A 20,000-nucleotide genomic window follows, 5' to 3' on the forward strand; every position below is an offset into this window, starting at 1 on the left:
TAATGTGTTGATGAAGCAATAATTCTACAGTAACATAGGTTAATATTATTACCGCACTATATCTCAGCTTTGGGAGCTCAGTGACCTATTCACCTCAAACCTTCCAGACACCTCACTAGTTAGTATAGTTCTATGTCAATTTGTTAATAGATGTGTACATATGTTATTTGAAAGTTATCTACATATATCTTATCTCATCTTAAATAAAAAACAGACCCAGGTCTGACGTTTGGTCTTCTAATCTAATCGACACCATGAACCATGCGTGGAAGTGGTCTTTATGTCTTCACGTCTCCACAGGCCAGCAGCGCTAAAGCCGACTCCCTTGTGCCCCGTGAAAGAGTATTTAATTAAGTAATGAAAGGTTGTTTGAGCCGTGCTGCTGTCCGCTCTCCTGCAGGAAATGAGAGGATCATCCGGAGGCTGCGGACGCTCAAGCTGTTGCTGTGCGGCGAGGCGAAGCCCGATCGCTTTTCATTCCAGTCCGACTGAGTGCTGCATGCGTCTGCCCTCGCTCTGCCCCTGTCGTGTTCCCCTCCGCCCGTCGCCTTTTCCGTCTGTTTCTTCTCCTCCTTCCTATCTCTCCTTCAATACCCCGACTCTTCACTTTCCACACCACACCACCTGCCCCCCTCCATCACTCTCTCTCCCTCTCGCTCTGTTTTCTCCACATGTAAGTGCATTAAATGTATAATTGAATGTTCTGTTTGGCCGTTTGGCAGCGCTGCAGGGACAAGGCTGTGGGATCCGTCTATCCAGTGGCAGCACTGAAAGGGACGTTTCTTATTCTCGAGGAAATGGGTTTTTCTCTCAAGGGTCAGATGTTAAAGCTTGTAGGCGAAGCCTTCCTCGGAGCAGAAGTCCAACTGTATTTAAATGGTCAATTGTCGTTTGGGCCATAGTCATGGTTTTGCCATCTTACACAGCAGGGGTTTCCAACCACCGGGCCGTGGGCCAGTGCCGGGCTGCGGGGCATTTGCCACCGGGCCGTGAAGGCGGGCGGGGGTGCCCTGTTTAGCCTGTGCTTTTTTCTTGCGAAGCCCGATCAGAGCAATCTCAAATAAAGAACAAGCGTGCAAACAGTGTGCTTTTATTGTAGATGTATTTATCTTTTATCTATTTATCATTTATTTTCCCTCCCCAGGCTGCGTAGCTTTAACGGTGGCGGGCGGCCACCGTGCGGGTGGGGGTGCCGCGGTGGGGACGGCCGCGCTGCGGGTGGGGGTGCCGCGGTGCGGATGGGGGGGCTGCAGTGTCGGGGGGGTAGCCACGGTGCGGATGGGGGTGCCGCGGTGCGAATGGGGGGGCTGCAGTGTCGGTGAGGGTAGCCACGGTGTGCCTCGCTCTGTAGCACCCCCAGGGGCGTAATTCCGAGTTTATTCTTGAAACACAGGGGTCCTTTTTTTTTTTGCACCACCCTAATACTGTTTTTATTGTAGATGTAGTTAACGTATTTATTTTCCTCCGTACGTAATTGGGAGACAGTCACACTCAGGTTGGGAACCCCTGTTATACAGTATACAGTATATACCTATTTCTCCCATGTTTCTTCCTTATTCCTTTCCACATACTGGGGGATTTAGTCCAGATGGTTGCCAGGTACAGTAAAATCCAGCCTAATAAATGTTGTGAAATTGTCATCTGTTGAGCTACTATTTGTTTCGAGACCAAAGTGCTCTCCGACAGCAACATAACACTTTATGTTTTGAAACTGAAGTGTCCCCTTTTCTAAGTATTTCAGAATAAAGGTGAGTGTTTAACTTAAATGGTTGGTTGGTGTTTACATCATCTTGGAAAGAATTTGGTAGGTGTGTGTTTGGCCAGAGGTAATGGCGGTCGTCAGGAGCAGGGTGGGTCGTGCTCCTCAATACCCTTTCATTTGGTAAAAATGTAACAACCAGTCAAATTGTTTCAGTAGCACTCATCCGGGTCGGGCGTAGGCTACATGACATGTTTCTCTCACAGGCTTGGATGGTTGGGAGTTCAGGTGCCCTCTTCCACTCCATGACTCATTTCGGGTCAGACAGACTGCAGTGGCACCTCCTTGGAGCCAGGCTCGGAGTTCACCGTGTTCTGAGCTCCAGAATGTTTGGGGGCGTTCACCCGGAGCACCTTTCTCAATGATCTCATGTTGATGGAAGATCGCGTTGCCTAGCAACCTCACAGAGTCTGTTTGACTTTACACTGTAAAGATTGGTATCATATTACTACATGATGATGTATGACTTCCTGATTTGTATTATAGCGCCATCCTGATGAGACTAAAAGCAGAAGTCAATCCCCCCGGGTCAATGCCCAATTCATCACTTTTGCAAATGTGTTTCAAACATCAATCTACTTGGGAAAAGCCTTATAACCATGTTGATTTACAGAGGAAAGTGGACCCGATGGGAATATTCACATTTTACCACTTTCAATTGAGAAATTCAAGCCAATACAGGGCTCGACAATTATAGTTGCCCTGTTGCCACCGGGCAACTAGATTTGGGCCATTTCTCAACCATCTGGTGCAGTCTCGTCGCCATGTACCACCAAAGGTGTTGTATACCTCTGTATGTTTGGCAAATTTCAGCAACTTTTCCTGCCACATTGATTTCTTCTGTCAAAAATGGTGAAAAGAGAGAATATCGGAATATGGACTATAATAATATAGGATCATTATCACTCAATCCTAAAAGTACAACAATTCGGCAACCGTTTTGTCAGTCTTGGCAACCAACAGCTGGCGCATGGTCGTCAACTTGGCAACCACTTCTGAACGTTAGGGTAAGCCCCTGCCAATAGCTCCCCAATTCCTTTATGTTAAAATAAACAACCGGGAGCCAGGGATTGGAGCGGAGCCTGTCTCAAACGTGTGGGTTCCGACTTTACGACCTACAGTGTTTTTCTGACGGTGTGAAATGACAATCCTGCGTGAGCGTGCTGGCGACCATGTGCATCTGTCTGCCTGCGTGTGGTCGACGTGGTTCCAAGTTATGTGTTGCAGTTAATTCCATAAGCCGGTGACATGTGCGCCAACCTGCCGCACATGCATCAATGAAGGACTTTTGTTAAGAAATAAAAATAAGAATGAAGACCCTGTAATGTATGTACAGTATGATGTAATGTACCTCTGGCCCAACAGTATCATATAGAAATTGTAAATAAGTCTTAAGAGAGCCATCGAAAAAAAGCTAAACAGTCTGGGGAAATAAAGCTTAAATATCCAAATATATGAAGTATAGTATGGCTGTCGGTATGAAATGTAAGTATAGATGGATATCGTGTATATATAGTAATCTAAATTAAGATATCGATGGATATACAATATGGTATAACTTGTTACTATTTATTACAAATGAGAACAGTTATGTCCAGTGTTATTACTGTAACACCACCTGGACCATCATACAAACTACTCTGTAATCCAAACACTTGGAGATGATTAGATGATTTAGAAGCATTGTCAGTCCACACTGTTGTTAAAGACATCACTCAGACCAGATTAAAGCAGAGCCACAATCAGTTGATAGCTCACTGAAGGAAAAGAGAAATGCCAAAATGGATTTAAAAAAATAATAATAATAAAAAAAAAAGAAAACACAACAAAAACATGATACACTTCTTCCTCTACCTGCTCCTCTGTTCCTCATCCCTCCGTTCAACCCCGGTGGAGGTAGAATGCAGTGGGGTCCGGTGGAGCAGGTAATGAGTCATATCCTTTAAGCTGCTGCCTTCCATCTCACACACTTCCTAAAACACACACACACACACACACACACACACACACACACACACACGCACACAAACATTCACAGATGCACGACTCACAAACTCAACATTTATTTTCCCTATTTTCTCTTTCTTGACATATACACACACACACACACACACACCCACGCACACACCTAGTATTAGACCTTTTGGTGACCACACAGTGTACTTCACACCTCTGGGGGGGGGGGGGGGGGGTCGCCGGACAAACACATCACGTCAACCCAAAAGCCTCGACATCAGTGTGTCCATCAGAGCCGCACACACTGAGCCCCAGTGTGTCCTGACAGGTGGAGTGGGGGTAGTGGGGGAGTGGGGTGGAGTGGGCTCTGGTACCGTGGATCCGGGTTCCAATGGAATTTCAGAAGGCTGGTGTTCAGAGTAAACACCCCATTCGGTGACACTGCGGTGACGAATCAGACGCCAAACTGCATCGGATTGGATTCCATGCGTCAAATCGTCGACGTGTAATTGCAAAAGTTAACCTTGCCAAGTCGCCCAGACATTTAAACATTTTTAAATAAATTGAAAGTGTTTTGGAAAGCTGTAGTTCACATTTCGGCTTTTTCTCTCTTTCATGGCAGAATCGAAATCGGTTTAATACCTTTTTTTGAGGTTCGCTGAGGTCACATGTCTCAGATGTTGTACACTCATTGGAGCTGGCAGAGTTTGCTTTCAGCTTTGCTTTGCTCTGTTTTCCTAAAATGATCTCAGGAATGATTTTTCATTACATACTGTATATAAAAAAAATATATAGGAAAAATGGGATGCACGCTCCTAACCATTTCCACTTTGAGTAACGGGTCGAATTTGATTTGAGGTATCATGGTAGAAGTCCACCGGCCACGTCAGCCGGCAAGCACGCAATGATCTAACTGTGAGGTTTTTTTTCAATAACTTATTTTACTGTTATTATTTATATGCGAAAAATACTGTTTATACCTGTTCTATACAAAAATAAATAACTGTAGTACTGGTTTTATACATTTTTTATTTTGAAACTTTTTAAAATATTATATATATGAATAAATAAAGAATGAATGGACATTTATATTTGAATTATCCACTATCCTGGACACCTCCCCTCCAATCAGATGATCTTATGCAAATTATAACAACCCACCGATGAACTTGAACCCCTGTCTCCCCCCCTCAGTCATACACACACAGTGTTACACTAGTTATTTGTGGCAGACTTCTATGAAAAAAATGTACACCTTTAAAATTTTTAGATCTTTTTGAAAATCATTCTTAAATATAAAAATACCGAAACAGCACCGTTGCCGGGCCCCAGAACTGTGATACATACTGAACCGTGAGCCCAAATACGATGTTCAGAAAACTGCATCACTTTGACAGACCGTAAAGAAAATAATTTACCTCACGAAGTCCCAGATGATATCTAGTTTCATATCGTGATATCGATATTATAACAATATATATCACCCGGCCCGAATGTGCGAAGTTCAGAAAAATGCATCGCTTTACTGTGACACAGTCTTAAAGACAACATTTAACTGGTTCAACCATATTACCATCAAGATTAATATGTCGCCCAGCCCGACTACTAATATAGCCTCTGAAACCTTCAATCCACCCCTGATGAGTGTGTGTGTGTTTGTGTGTGTGTGCGTGTGTGCGTGTGTGCGTGTGTGTGTCTGTGTGTGTGTGTGTGTGTGTGTGTGTCCGTGTTCACCCACGTGCATGTGGTCGGACCTGGATGGGAGCCATTTGGGAACGGGTCCAGGTGCCCATTTCGGGTCAAGAACTTTAAAGTTCTGTGTTGGTTTACCTGATAGTAAGTACCCGCAGCACGAGGTGTGTCTGTGTGTGTGTGTTCATGCGTGCCTGGGTGTGGGCGTGTGTACTCGTGTGTGTGTATGTGTGTTAAATGTTAAGTAAACCGGCCAACAGAAGCTCCTCAGAGGGACACGGTGAGGATGCAAGGTACGAGGCCGTGCTCTGCTGAGTGATTTCTACATTCCTCCTATTAAGGTATGAATCCAACTCCTGTTCCGACATTTAGCTATTTAAAGATCCGCATGCATTCGAGCATGTGTTTTCTTTTAAGTCGTTTCTAGCATTAAACCAGTTTTTGGGTTGAATTTGAACCCTGGCATCATCGTTGATTCGCTGGGTCGGGTGGTAAAGGGGGACGATGCGTTGAATCATTTGACGGTCAGATGACACTTAGGAGGAGAAGTCGACATTTAAGGGCAAGAACAAGACATTGGATTTGGGACAAATGTCTCTCACATCTCTGCTTTGTATGAGGTTCTCTCTCCCCTTTAGATTCCCGTTCAGTAGTTTGTTTAGTACCTTTCTTCACTTGTGGTCAACACACTTTGTTTATCTGGCGTGTAATGCACTTAGATGTACAGCGAGTGGGGTTTGGCCTCCAAAAACTACGGGAAGCCGAGTGGCCGGGTGGCTACTTATCAAGGCCAATTTGATAACTGCAATTTGAAAAAACAACAACAAAAATGTGAGTGTTCTCTTTGGAGCTTCGTAGCTTTGATAGCCCTAATTTGTGCAGCAGTGCTCATTGAAAAACGCATTTGAATAGGAGAGTGCACAAGGAAGTCGGAGAGACTTTGTTGCTGTCATCTGTCCAATGGAATCTAATCTAATAATCCACTCACGTAGCTCAACAAATCACTTTTCATATGGAAATGATCTGTGTGTGCGTGTGTGTGTGTGTGTCTGTGTGCGAGTGTGTGTGTTTGCGCGCGCGTGTGTTTGTGTGTGCGCGCGCGTTTGCACCGATCCACTTCCTACTTGCTGTCAGTCACTCTACCTGTCGGTGTGTGTCCACGTGCCGCTGTGCGGCAGAAAGAGAACGGTGGTGAAAGGAGGGATTTGGGAGGTAATCCTCCCGACTGATCCCTCTAGAAGCCGCCGTCCGTCTGGCACGCCGCCCGGCCCGAGACACGCCTGCTTTTTGATACCTGCCGGCAGGGCGGTAAACCGACACCCACTGTGGCTGTTCTGTCCTTCCCTCCCTCCTTTAGCGGAGCTGGGGGGAGGCGATGTTGAATTTAGCTTTGTTCCATCGCTAGGTACCATACAGCTGTGGAAGAAGTACTCACAGCTTTTATTCTCATAAAAGTTACATTACTCTAGTGAAAATAAAAGTACCACATTGACATTTCTACTTTAGTAAAAGCATATAAGTATTGGCTTTGTATATCGCTCTGCTTAACAGTGACTATAGGCGTTTTCACACCGAACAGTTCTGGGAGTCCCTGAGGGGAACTAGGAACTGGGGAGGTTCCCCGAGAACTAGATTCCTTCAAGGGCTTTTTTTTCTGCTTGCATTCGCTCTGGCAGTAGGAGCGCTGAAGTGACGTCAGCCAATGGGGTTTCAGCTTCTCGTCCGGGTTCCGTTGAATTTACTCCGTAACTTTCACTGATTTCACCCTATCAGTCAACCAAAATCTGTTTCTGAACAAATTTAAGAGTTAAGCAGTCCAGCTGCTGAATCTTCACTCATATTAGATCTACAAGACGTCATTTAAAAGTTAGTTTCAACTTTCGTAAGGCACGGGCTCCCATCGCTCCACACGGGGATCACGGGGCACACGTTAATTCATCTAAATAACATTGGGAAATTAAATAAATTAAATAAATACATCTACGATCTGTAATCTGCTGGGTTTTTTTTATTGGTTATTTTTTATTACCGCTGAGTGGACCCACGTCCTGGTCCACACCCAGAGCAATGCGACTCAACCGGGCGGACTGTTCACCGTGCACTTACATCATGGAAGGTTCCTCTTGTGCTGGTCGTTCCTAGTTCCTGCAGTGTGGGCCCGAAAAAAAGGGACGGTTCCTCCAAAAAGTTCTTAGAACTAAAGAAGTTCCTGCCGTGTGAAAACTTCTTATGATATGGAAATACACAGTGTGATGGGTTCCCCTTGCTTTAAAGTTTGATGATATATACAGTATAAATTAGGGCTGTAAATTGATTACAAAATGTGATGTAATTAATTTCATAATCTGTAATTTATTAAATGAATTGTTCGCAAACAATCGCATATACTGTATCAATATTAGCTGGGAAAAGCCTCCAAATGAGGATATTTAAATTCAAAGATATGACATTATTGTGATGAACAAAGCACTGAAAGACATAGACATTACAAAAGGTAGCTTTAGGAATCAATATTGTGTTTTTTTTTCAGGTTTTAAATGTTCACTTTCAATACACATTCAATGTGGGTTTTTTTTAATTTAACATACAGTATACTCTGATAGATTTATTTTATATAAACTCAATACCTCTTATTCCTCCTCCAGACAGTTTTTAAGACAAACACTTTCTGAGTGTTGACATTTTCTGAGTGTAAGGCTCCCCTCATCTTTTGGACTATCTGGATTTATATTTATCTTCCTAAATGTAAATCCAAATGTTTTCTTAAAAACTGAAGTCATGTGGCTCTTAGAAATGTAGTAGAACGTATTCATATTTGCTTTGAAATGTAATGGCATAAAAGTCGAAAGCGTTATAAGTCAGCTAAGTGTACAAATACTTGAAGAATGCACTTAAGTACAATAACTACTGTAAGTCCTTGTACTTTGGATATTTATAACTTTATTCCTTAACATGTATTACTTTGGCGGAGGTGTACAGGCGGTCAATTAGATTTTCAACATATAGGTTTATCTTTATAAATTGCATCCTGCCATCAACATACTGTAAGGTGTCATTTCTCTTACTGGGTCTATTTTGGGGCCATGAGACGCTGTTTGGCACTTGCTTCTCTGTGTCAGTGTTGGATATTCCCTCCAGCGGTGTAAACGTAGTCACTTTAATTTATTTTTACAACAGTATGGCTTAAGAGAGATATAAACTTTTTAGAGCTTTGATTTATGGACAATGTGGCCTTTTTAACAGCCAATATGAATTGACCTCTTTGTCTAATCGTGCTTTTTGACGATAGAGGGCACACGTGCAAACACACACACACACACACACACACACACACACACACACACTCACACCCAGACTCGCATACACACGCACACTCACGTACCTACACACACCCACACAAACACACACACACGCACACACACACACACACACACACACACACACACACACACACACACACACACACACACACACACACACACACACACACACACACATGCATATACAGTATGGCTGGAACAGTTTTTAGGGTGGCAATAAAAAGAAATGTTGTGTGAAATGAATCCAGTGTGAGTTACAGTGTTTTGGAGGCTGTTTTCTTAGAGATGGAGGAACAGACCCACCCAGATGTGTCATGTTTATATAAAGACTTTCACTTTTTACTTAAACCTCTACAGGTGGGAGTCACTGTACAATCACGGGATTGGAATATAGAACACAGAGACATAACATATAATGTGCATAGCTTTCCATATAACTTCTGTACTCTATGTTTACATGTTTTCATTAAAATAAATAAAGAAATAAATGACATTTCTTCAAAATTGTAATTATTTATTTGTTTATTAATAACTTTTATTGTATTTTCTTCTGTTTATATAATTCAAATGTTTATTATGTATAAACACTACAGCTGCATTGAACGTGTATACTTCTAAAAACATTTAAAGAAAGGGAGATTTTTATTTTTGTGTGTATTTCTTCTTTTTTTTTTTTTTTTTTACTTATGAGTCTTTCTGCCTTTTTCCTACAGGGGTCACAGAGTTGTGGGAAGTCCGTCTGAACTGTCGAAAACAAAATCACATCAGGAGCTCACCTAAAGGTAAAGACAGAACTTATTTATTTATTCAGGGAATCATTTATTCTATATCGATGCCTCAATGCAATTTGATAGAGAAAGAAAGATAAAAGTATTCCTTCCGTGAACACTGCAATACTTGCAGTGAGTTACGGACGCCGTCTCATCCATTTTAAACGTTTCAAATCCTAATTGGTCCTGGCGATCTTTTAGCAGTTCATCTTTATCCATTTTAATCAAATCAGCAGCGACTAAGCGAAGTCAAATGAGTTATATTCTGCTCTCGGCACTCGGCCCCGTGCTCTGGTGCTTTGCCACCATTCAAATTCCACATGTTATATATCCCATCTTAAAATTTGTTAAGTGCTACAACAAATGCAATGTTTAAATTTTTGTTGTTTATTTTTTTTTCTCCTTTTATTTAACCTTCATTTATGCAGGGTGGGTTATGCATGCACGCTCTTTCACAGGAACACCTTGTTTCACGTGCCGTGCAGTTCCACCGCACACATCATAGAAAAAAACCTACATGAACTGGTAGCATAGTACATGTAAATATAATTTCATTTTAATGTACCTGTACGTACTCCATCTTTCCATCATAGTCCACTGCTTTCCAGAAGGTCCACAGCTACTACACTGTGCTGCACTGTTTCTTTTACTATTTCACGGTTGTGGAGACAGAACTTGCGGGTTTGTCCTAAACTCATTAGGACAATTTGAGTCATTTAGGCCGTTGTGATTTGAACTTCTGAAAAACTTTCCATTCTGTGTGATGTTCTGCTCGGCCATATGTCTGAGTTTCTGAGTTTCTGCGTTTCCCGGTTCCTGAGTTGCTTGGTTCCTTAGTTCCTTAGTTTCAGAGTTTTGGACTTTTTTAACGTCCGCGATCCGGGGAAACACTGCTGGACGGCGAGACATATGTTTCAGCACGGCCATTACCACTGAAACCCGAGAAGGCGTTTCTCACTCACTCACACACACACACACACACACACACACACACACTCACACACACACACACACACACACACACACACACACACACAATGTATTGACACAACTCAATGTACACACCAGTACACATTAGTACACACACACAGGTAAAAACACACTCACACACACATGGGTGTAACAGCATGAAAGCGAATGGGTGAATGATCACACACACATACCTGTGTGCATGTGACGCGTGTCTGCACTTACTTATGTGTGTGAGTCTATAGTCTAGCTATTGGTGAGGTCATGAACTGTGAGAATGGAAAAAAAAAAAAAACAGTCGCGATCGCAGCAACAATCGCTGTTTTGACGTCGCTCTCCAAAGACTGGTGTAAGTGTGTGTATGTATGTGTGTGTGTGTGTATGTGTGCGTGTGTGTATGTGTGTGTGTGTGGGTGTGTGTATGTGTCTGTGTGGGTGTGTGGCTGTGGGTGTGGGGGTGCCGGGTGTGTGTTTGTCATGGATACCGACCAAGGTGTGGATCGTTATTATTCTCAGTTTCGTATCGCAGTGTAGATGAAACGTCACACCACGTGCACTGCTGTCCTTATTGTTTTATCAATATGTCAGAGTTATTTATTTATAACCCAAACTCAAATGCTGTATAACTTTAGAAATAACCAAAAGAAATATGTCAGAACTCTGGGGTTATTATTGCTTTCGTCCTCTGTGGAAAATATAAATTCCTAAGGGAAATCAATATACAAATCGCTGCTTCACTCATTTCAGCTGTATTATCACCTAACTCCCTCTGTTTACAAAGGCATGAATCTATGCAGAGGTTTGAAAAGCAGTGTCATGTCGAATTGTTTGCGACTCTATTTGGGCTTTCCGACAAAACATTTTATCGTTTTTACTTTCTCTCTTTTCACAAAAGTTCTGCATTTAATTTAGATTACAACCGCATTTAATAACCTTATGGAAATCATATCTTGGGACATGGGGAAAATGCTTTCGTCATACATACATTTCAGGTTCCACTTGAGATTATCTCAGGTGTTTAGTCAGGTGAAATAAAAAATACGTGTGTCATTTAATTCATCATTTTAGTTGATTTTACAGCCTTTTTACACGCAGGTCATCCTCAGATCCATCATACCGTACTGTATATAAAGTCCTTGATTCCAGTGAGATAACATGATTTAAAGAAGCTGAGATATCAGATGATGCTGCCACATCGTGAGTGACAAGTTTGTTTACTTTAATTAATAAGGACAAGGTCTGAATACCTTGTTATTCAAGCTGATGCGCCTGGGGTGGATTCCTTCATGCAGCATTTTGAACATTAGCACATATTGTGATATAATATAATATAATATAATATAATATAATATAATATAATATAATATAATATAATATAATATGATATAATATAATATAATATGATATAATATAATATAATATAATATAATATAATATAACATAATATAATATAATATAATATGATATGATATTATATAATATAATATAATATAATTTAATATAATATAATATAATGAAATATAATATACAGTACATGTGTATAGTGAAACCTTCCCTGGGGTAATTGTGATAATAGATCGTCTCATGTCGTTGTTTCAGCAGGTTTCAACATTAGTTTGGCCCCAGGGATTTAAACCTGCTGGTTGATGTTCAGCATTTCCCAGTCTGGCGTATTGTTTTCCTTCTTTCTTCCCTTCTTTCGTTCTTTCCCTCGTTCTTCCTTTCTACTCTTTCTTTTCTCTTCCTCCCAGGTAATAGCTGGGTGCTTTATTGAACAGTAAAGCTTTCATTGACTCGGTAAATATGCTCTCGAGTTCCACTCCCGGTTTTATCTCAGAGATCTAAAGTGCTGCTCACTCGTCACTTGTCGAGATGGTGCGATGATGATTTCCTTCTCCCTCCCTCTCTCTCTCTCTCTCCCTCCCTCTCTCTCTCTCTCTCTCTCTCTCTCTCTCTCTTTCTCTCTCTCTCTCTCTGCCCCTCTTTTGTCTTTGGTACTTGTGTCTTGTGTCTTTGATCTTGACCTCTGCCCCTAACCCTGTTCCATTTCTTGAATATCATCATATTCTTGCACACTGTAACCCCCCCCCTCACACACATACACACACACACACACACACACACACACACACACACACACAGTTGTTGTCCTGTAGCCTTGAGCCTGCGCAGCCTTCAGAAAGTACTTAGTGGTCTAAAAGCGGGAGCCGCCGGCCCTCATCCTAATCCCAGCATTCACTGCAACGCACACACACACACACACACACACACACACACACACACACACACACACACACACACCGAGCACACACACACACTGCAACACACACACACACACACACACACACACACACACACGTGTACACACACACACACACTGCAACACATACACACACACACACACACACACACACACACACACACACACACACACTGCGACAGACACTCCTAAATAAACCCGATGCAACGGGACACCACTGTTCACTCTTAGTTTAGGGGATGGGATTCAAAGTGTGCGTCACCCTGTGTGTTAGATGCTGCATTGTGTCGACACAGTAATTCTGTCGACATTTTGGAGATACTTTAGCAAAAATTATTATTATTATTAACATTATTATTTTTTTTTTTTTTTTAATGATTGGATGTTGTTTAAACATATTCTATAGAGAACTGAATGCGAGTGTGAATTTAACCCTCCTGCAGTCATCCGCAGCACTGGGACCTGTACACGGTGTTCATAACGTCAGAACTCACCGATATTTACCAGGAAGAAACAGAACAAGCAAAGGACTCACTTGGTCAAATGGTCAAATGCTTTTCTCCACCGCTGACTGCAGAGGTCACTACTGCCTAGATGTTGCAAAGTAGCACTTCAATTGTTGTCCTACTACTACTACTTAAAACCTACTGTATGTCCTCTGTGCACCTGGTACTCGGGAAGTTATTTTGGCAAAGGTTCTCTTGGGACAAAAATGAATGAAAAAAGAACTAAAGTCCAAGGCACCCCTCTGTGAGAGAGTTAGGAAAGCCTTTATTGAGACGGCTACTTCACAGTGGACGTCCTCTGCATAAAAAACGTGTCGAAAAACAGCCTTCTTCAAAACAGCATTGGTTGGAATATTTTGACATGTTGAAAAAAATCGATGCACGATTGATCTGTGCATCCTTTTCCTCATATCTCTGTGTGGAATTGTTAAATTTATGTGGAAAGATAGGGCTGTAGCTCACACGCAGTGTCAAAAACGCCCTTCTTCAGGGAATATTTTGTGCATTGTACTCGAGACGAGCCTGGACTCAATGTATTCTCACGAGCTCCGTGGATAAAGCCCTAAAAGTATCAACAAATCGAAATATATTCAGTACATATTTCTTTAAAGGAAATCACATCAATTCCACCTTCAAACCTCAGGCCCAAAAGCAAAGATCTCTGACATGTGACCAGTGGTTTTGTGTGTATTACCCCGGGGGGAGACACACACGGACCATCAGAAAGGTTTACACCCGCACACACACACGTACACACACACACACACACACACACACACACACACACGCACACATACACACAAACACACACACACACACACACACACACACACACACACACACACACACACACACACACACACACTCCCTCTCTTTCACACTCTCGCACCCGCGCGCTGCAACCTTGAAGGTGTTAGCGCCGTTGACGTTTGTTTGGACGGCGTTTCAATTCCTGAGAGTGCGGCGAGGTCCCATGGCCTCAGATCAAAGTGGAGAATTCCTTTGTGGGTGACGCTGGAACGCTGGAAGTCTGAGCGAGGGTCTGCCTTTCTTTATCTCTTTATCTCTTTCTCTTCTTTCTTTATTTTTCTCTGTCTCTAGCATCAACGTCCATCGTCTGTCTGTGTATAATTTCTTTTGTTGTTGTTTTTTGTTTTACAGCCATTTGTGTTTCTATTGTTAGCCGCCTCTTTGTTTCTCTACTTTCACATCTTCCTGTGATTGATTGACTGATTTTTCATTCATGGTGATTATTAAACATTTACTTTGTATTTTTTATACATTAGATAGATCAAATAAATTTGTCGGGACATTTTGTGTAGAAAAATGTTTCTGGATTTGAACGTTCCTCATATATATAGAGATAGATGGATACATCGATTTTTTTTTTTTTAATCGCATCGTTATAGCCATACAAATCAAAACGATAACCAATAATTATTAAAGTCAAAATAATTTGAAGAAATGAAAGAATTAACCAAAAAAAATGTAACCAAAGACTGGAAAGGTTGGCTTCATACAATAAACCTACAAATTAACAATAGACAAGGAGGTCTATTGTTAATTTTCAATAACAAAATTAGGATTCTTGTGATTCTGTTTTTCTTGATCTCTCACTCACTCACTCACTCGCTCGCTCGTCCGCTCGCTCACACACACACACATACAATTGAACACACACAAACACCACACACACACACACACACACACACACACACACACACACACAGAAAGAAACTTTTAATGATTAGTTGGTCCCAACTGAAAAATCGCTACAGAATTAGTCATTCGTATTGTTAAGATCAGAGGTTCGAGCCCTGGGGTGTGTGTTTTTGTTTTGATGTTCCTCCTGCAGCCATGCAAATGGCCACCTGGAGAGATTTGGGTGGAGGGGGCGGAGGTGGGGGTCCATCAGGCATGTTAGTGGAACCTGCAGGGCATGGGGCGCGGGGGGTCAGGTCTTTGTGATGGACAGCGTTCCGCTTCAGGTGGCGCTAATTCCCACTTCTGAGTGGGGTATGTTTCAGTTCCAGTATGATTTATGTGCGTGTGTGTGGGTGTGTGTGTGTGTGTGTGTTTGTGGTTTAGATGGACCAAATACGAAAGCAATAATAGCACATTTAGGGGCGAATTCACAAAAGGATTGCGTGGCTTTTGCAGCCACTACAGCCATGCATATAAGACAAAAAGAGATCGCAGCCACAACTGAAGCACATTTATAAGGGGTGGCCCGTTTGAGAATCTTGTGAGGCACTGTTTGATATTTTTGGGGTGGGTTGGGGGGGGCATTAGGGTGCAATGCAATCCCCCACCTGTACCCAAATGCGTAATGGAGAGGGAACGATTGAGCTATGCGCTGCTGCTCCCTCTCCAATATGCATTTGTGCTTTCCCTGTTTCCCATTTTAGAAACAACAAATAAAAACAGTGTGTTTTTATTTTACATTTATTTATTATCTCCGTTTCATAATTGAATGAAACAAAAAAAAGCCCCGTGCGTCCCGTGCCGCATACGCAGAGCCATGGATACCCGTTTTTATCCCTCTCTCTGCCATTGTCCTGCCTACTGTGTTCTTAGCACAAAGCCACCATTCATACTTCACCACATGGATAATTACAATCAGACGTGCAAAGTGCACTCAGCAGCAAAACTTTATGGGCGCCCTGATATCATTAGCGCAATATCTTTTGTGAATCGGACATGGAGACGGGGCAGATAGTACCTACTGTATACCTGAATGTGTGTGTGTGTGTGTGTGTGTGTGTGTGTGTGTGTGTGTGCGTGCATGTGTGTGTGTGTATCTCTGAAACAAACAAAAGAAAATAAACACACGAGGAAGTTTCTGTCTGGTTTTCTGTCTTTACTCTGTCATTTTAATAAACAACCGAGGAGCAACACCTTATTCACTTTTGAGAACCTCTTTCCCCGTCAAACGGGCCTTTCTTCCATGTGTCCATTCTCTATTAGTGGGTGGCCGGGCTGCTAATGGCCACGGCAGGGGAAAAACACAGACTGGTAAAACTTTAATTTTAGTTTCTCATCGGCCAAAATAAACTGTCCATGGACTTTTCCTAAGAAGCTGCTCAAGGTTTAAAACGTGATTCAAGGAACTTAACTCTTATATTCCCGCAGCCTAGCTTTATTCTTTGTCCTAAGACAAAGAGAAAAAAAAAAATCCAACCCTGCCACCGCAGCGGGGTGCCAAGTGTCGATTCCAAGACCATTCACATTCTAAATGGAATAAAATCAGATCTTTGTTCCCTTTGCCGTGGAAGAAAACCAAACACATTCTAGGAAAGGCCTTATCCATGTAGGTTAACATTTGTTAGTTTGAGAGATTTCAGTGGACTCTAAACTGAGATACGGACCTTTGAACCCTGACCGGAGGTCATCTTTGAAGCCCTATATCTCAGTAATTAAAAGATCGACCAAAATATGGTCAGCTGTTTTGGACATTTACTTTTACTTTTAGAGGGGTGATAGTGTCAATAGGAGGCACGACTTGAAATGGCCAAACATATAATTCAGGACTGCAAATTATGTATGTAAATTATAAAGAAACACAGGTGTATTCCCCGACAGAATGAACCCCTAATAACACATGCATGTCGTTTTTTCACCCATAAATTGGTTTCATTTGCAGGTTTATGACAATACAACTACTTAACCCATGAGGAAATTGCATCAGGATGCATAACACAACGGCACAGAATTGTAGTTTTTGTAGTTTCTAGGGTTAGAGTTTCAAACTTTTATAAATCATTGCGTAAATATCATGAAATGTATCTCATAATTTGTTTTCGCTCCTGTAGAAGCCACAAGGCTGTATGATGATGCATGTTTTATTCGCAATGATATGGAGACTACACTACCCATAATCCTAACGTGTAACGGTGACGTCGCTGATTGGTGGAGCTCGCTGTTACCATGGAAAAGTTTACCGCACTGGCTGATGGGTACACAAGCACGCCAACGCTGACATTTATATCCAGTAAAATTGTATCTATGAATGAAATTCATACCCAGGGTGTGACCCCATTTCTCGATTCTCACCCAACCTTTTAAAATTTAATAGACCATTCAGAGAAAAAGAAAAACAGTATCCCACGTTTATTTTATGATAGTCAAAACAAAATTTAAACCCATGAATTTTTAATTTGAATACATCCATGGACCCCACCTCCCCATGGTGGCGTTCTTTCGTCAGGTTAGTTTTAGTTTTAGTGTACGTGTCTCCTTCCCCATGCCCCCCCATCTCTAACAGTTGATTAAAATTTCCCCAAATCAAATGAATTGGTTTATATTTTGTTCTTTGTGGCACGAACAAAAAGTTCAAGACAATCGTACTCCAGGACATAATTCAATATATACATTTTCGTGACTATGAGCACCAAAAAGCATGAGACCAGGTTGCGTAATAGTTTTATTCAGGCCTGGAAACACTAAGATTATATGTATTTCATTATTAGAATTATTATTATTATTATTATTATTGTAATTATTATTATTATTATTATTATTATTATTATTAATAATAATAATAATAATAATAATAATAATAATAATAATAATAATAATAAAATAATAGTACCAAGACGTGTGACTCCGTAAGATGCTGGTTGAGGGCAGGGTCACCAATCACAAAGTTGTTCTGTCACTCATTAATTAAATGAACTGAATGAGTGACTAATTCAACAGTTTTTTGTGATTTAAAAACACAGTCAACATTGTCACTTTTTCCCAAATCGTCGGTAAAAATTAATGAATGACTATCTCCATCGTAAAAAACTAAAGAACAACAAAAAACAGAGTTATCGCATTTTTGGATCACGACGGAAGTGAAATACATCTACTCCTCACTTAACGACCTACCTGTTTAACGCCCGTTCGGACTTACGACCAGCTCTCCAACCAGTCGGTATTGTGCGCTGTGGGAAAACTTTGGTGGCGGAAACAGCAGCGTGGCGTCTCAGCGTCAAGCATCACCCTTTCTCAGTCTCAGTCTCGTTCCCGCAGTCGGTCAGTATTACTACACTAGCGTTCGCAATCTCCACGACTGAAATATCGGTAAGGGGGCGGGTCCTCGCTTATTGACCAATTGGCTTACCGACCCGGTCGCAGGAGCGGAACCTGGTCGCTAAGTGAGGAGTACCTGTAATTCAATCCGTCAGAAAAGAACAACAGACAAGGATGGAGAGAGACATGACGAGAGATAAATATAACATGAAAGGGCACAGTGACAGAACATAAACATACTGTACAGACAGGTGGACAGCATGACAGGACAAAAATACATGGCATGGAAATAAATCAAAGTCAGAGTCAGTCAGTTTATATTGATTTCTTTTGTAACCTTCACTCATTGGTGTACCGTATACAGTATCTTTTGACTGCAACATTGACTTCTTTTTGGTGGGAATTTGTTTCATTATATTTCCATTCCTGTTTTGCTTTCCGTTTGCTTTGACAATGAAAAGGTATTTTCCCCTGTTAATAAAAGCCTCTTTGAATTAGAATTTGAGAGAGCGGGCGAGAGAGAAAATCAGAACAAACGAGGTACAGAAAGTGAGGTCATTTTTTCCATCCCCTCCCCTCTCCTCTTTTGAATTATAATATATTCCCACAGTGAATTTCGGTATTGCGGATTACAGTGTGGCAGAGCTGCCAAGTCTCACGCTTTGACGGTGAGACTCACGCATATCAACCGGTTCCACACGCTCGCACGCCACACCTCGTATTTCTCACGCTGAGAATACCAAAACACGTTCAATCGGGAGAGACGAGATGGAAAGACAGACATTTATTGACATGATTTGGCGATAGGACTCCGTGAAGCCGCCGAGCTTTGAACAAAAAATGAACGTAGAACGGAGGAGGGATCTCGGAGGCCCCGCTGGAGAGCTCTTTTGGTGGTGTCCGTGGTGTCCGTGGTGTCCTGACGCTGGCGGTGACGGAGAATCCGGAGGTTGGGTGGAGGTGGGGCGCTTGCGCGTGGCATCTGAAACGACACAGAGAGCGAGCAGCTGTACAAATACTGGCGGGGCAGCCGGAGATTGGCTCTCCCGCGGTTGTGGTTGGCTCTGATTGGACGTCTGCGTGCAGGCGCTCATGAATGCCACCTGCTGACAATTAGGTCATCTTAGTCTTCCTGACTGAACTTGCGATAAATCTCCCTTAAAAAAGCTCTTTTTTTTTTTTTTGTTTTTATTCTGCGCGGATATTTTCGTCGCTCGCGCTTGCTCTGCGCCCTTCGCCGTTCACGCGGCGAACAGGAGGTCCCTTCCCGCACGCACGTTAAGTGAATGCCCACGTGCGAACCTCGCGTCCCGAACCCGCGTCACGCACGGCAACTTAGGGGCTAATGAGCAGATTGGCTTTCACGGACCCGCTTGTGACTCGTGTTGTCGCTTACGTTCCCCCTAACTAACTTATCCTTCCTGACTGGCCTGTGCATGCGAGTGTTCGGTGCTTGTTGACATGAGCCATTCTGGACAAAGTGCTTATTTTACATTTGAGATTGTATTTAGAGACTTATTAATGAAGGGTAATCACTTGCAAACAGTCGAGTGAAAACATTCCTAATATAGTAATATAGTAAATAATTGAATAAGCAAGTAAATAACTACATTTATTACACTATTAAAATGAGTTTCTCTCCGTGTGATTGTATATATATAGTTGAGGCTTATCTCTAACTGTTCTTTTTTTTTTTGCTCCTTTTGATCCATCACCTTTCACTTTAATACAACAATATTCCTACATTTATTC

At 42.0% G+C, this 20,000-nt stretch overlaps 1 protein-coding gene across 2 annotated transcripts in view; it reads left to right on the top strand.

Moving 5' to 3' along the window:
* bmpr1ba (bone morphogenetic protein receptor, type IBa) overlaps positions 1-20,000 on the top strand; it is a 96,415-nt gene that overhangs the window by 25,517 nt on the left and 50,898 nt on the right. For both annotated transcript variants that reach the window (XM_080003830.1, XM_080003831.1), the window contains exon 2: positions 9,441-9,509. The gene's annotated coding sequence lies outside the window, so the exon portion shown is untranslated. The remainder of the gene's footprint in view (positions 1-9,440; positions 9,510-20,000) is intronic.

The sequence above is a fragment of the Zeus faber genome (genome assembly GCF_960531495.2).
Source record: "Zeus faber genome assembly, chromosome: 7".
Taxonomy (NCBI): Eukaryota; Metazoa; Chordata; class Actinopteri; order Zeiformes; family Zeidae; genus Zeus; species Zeus faber.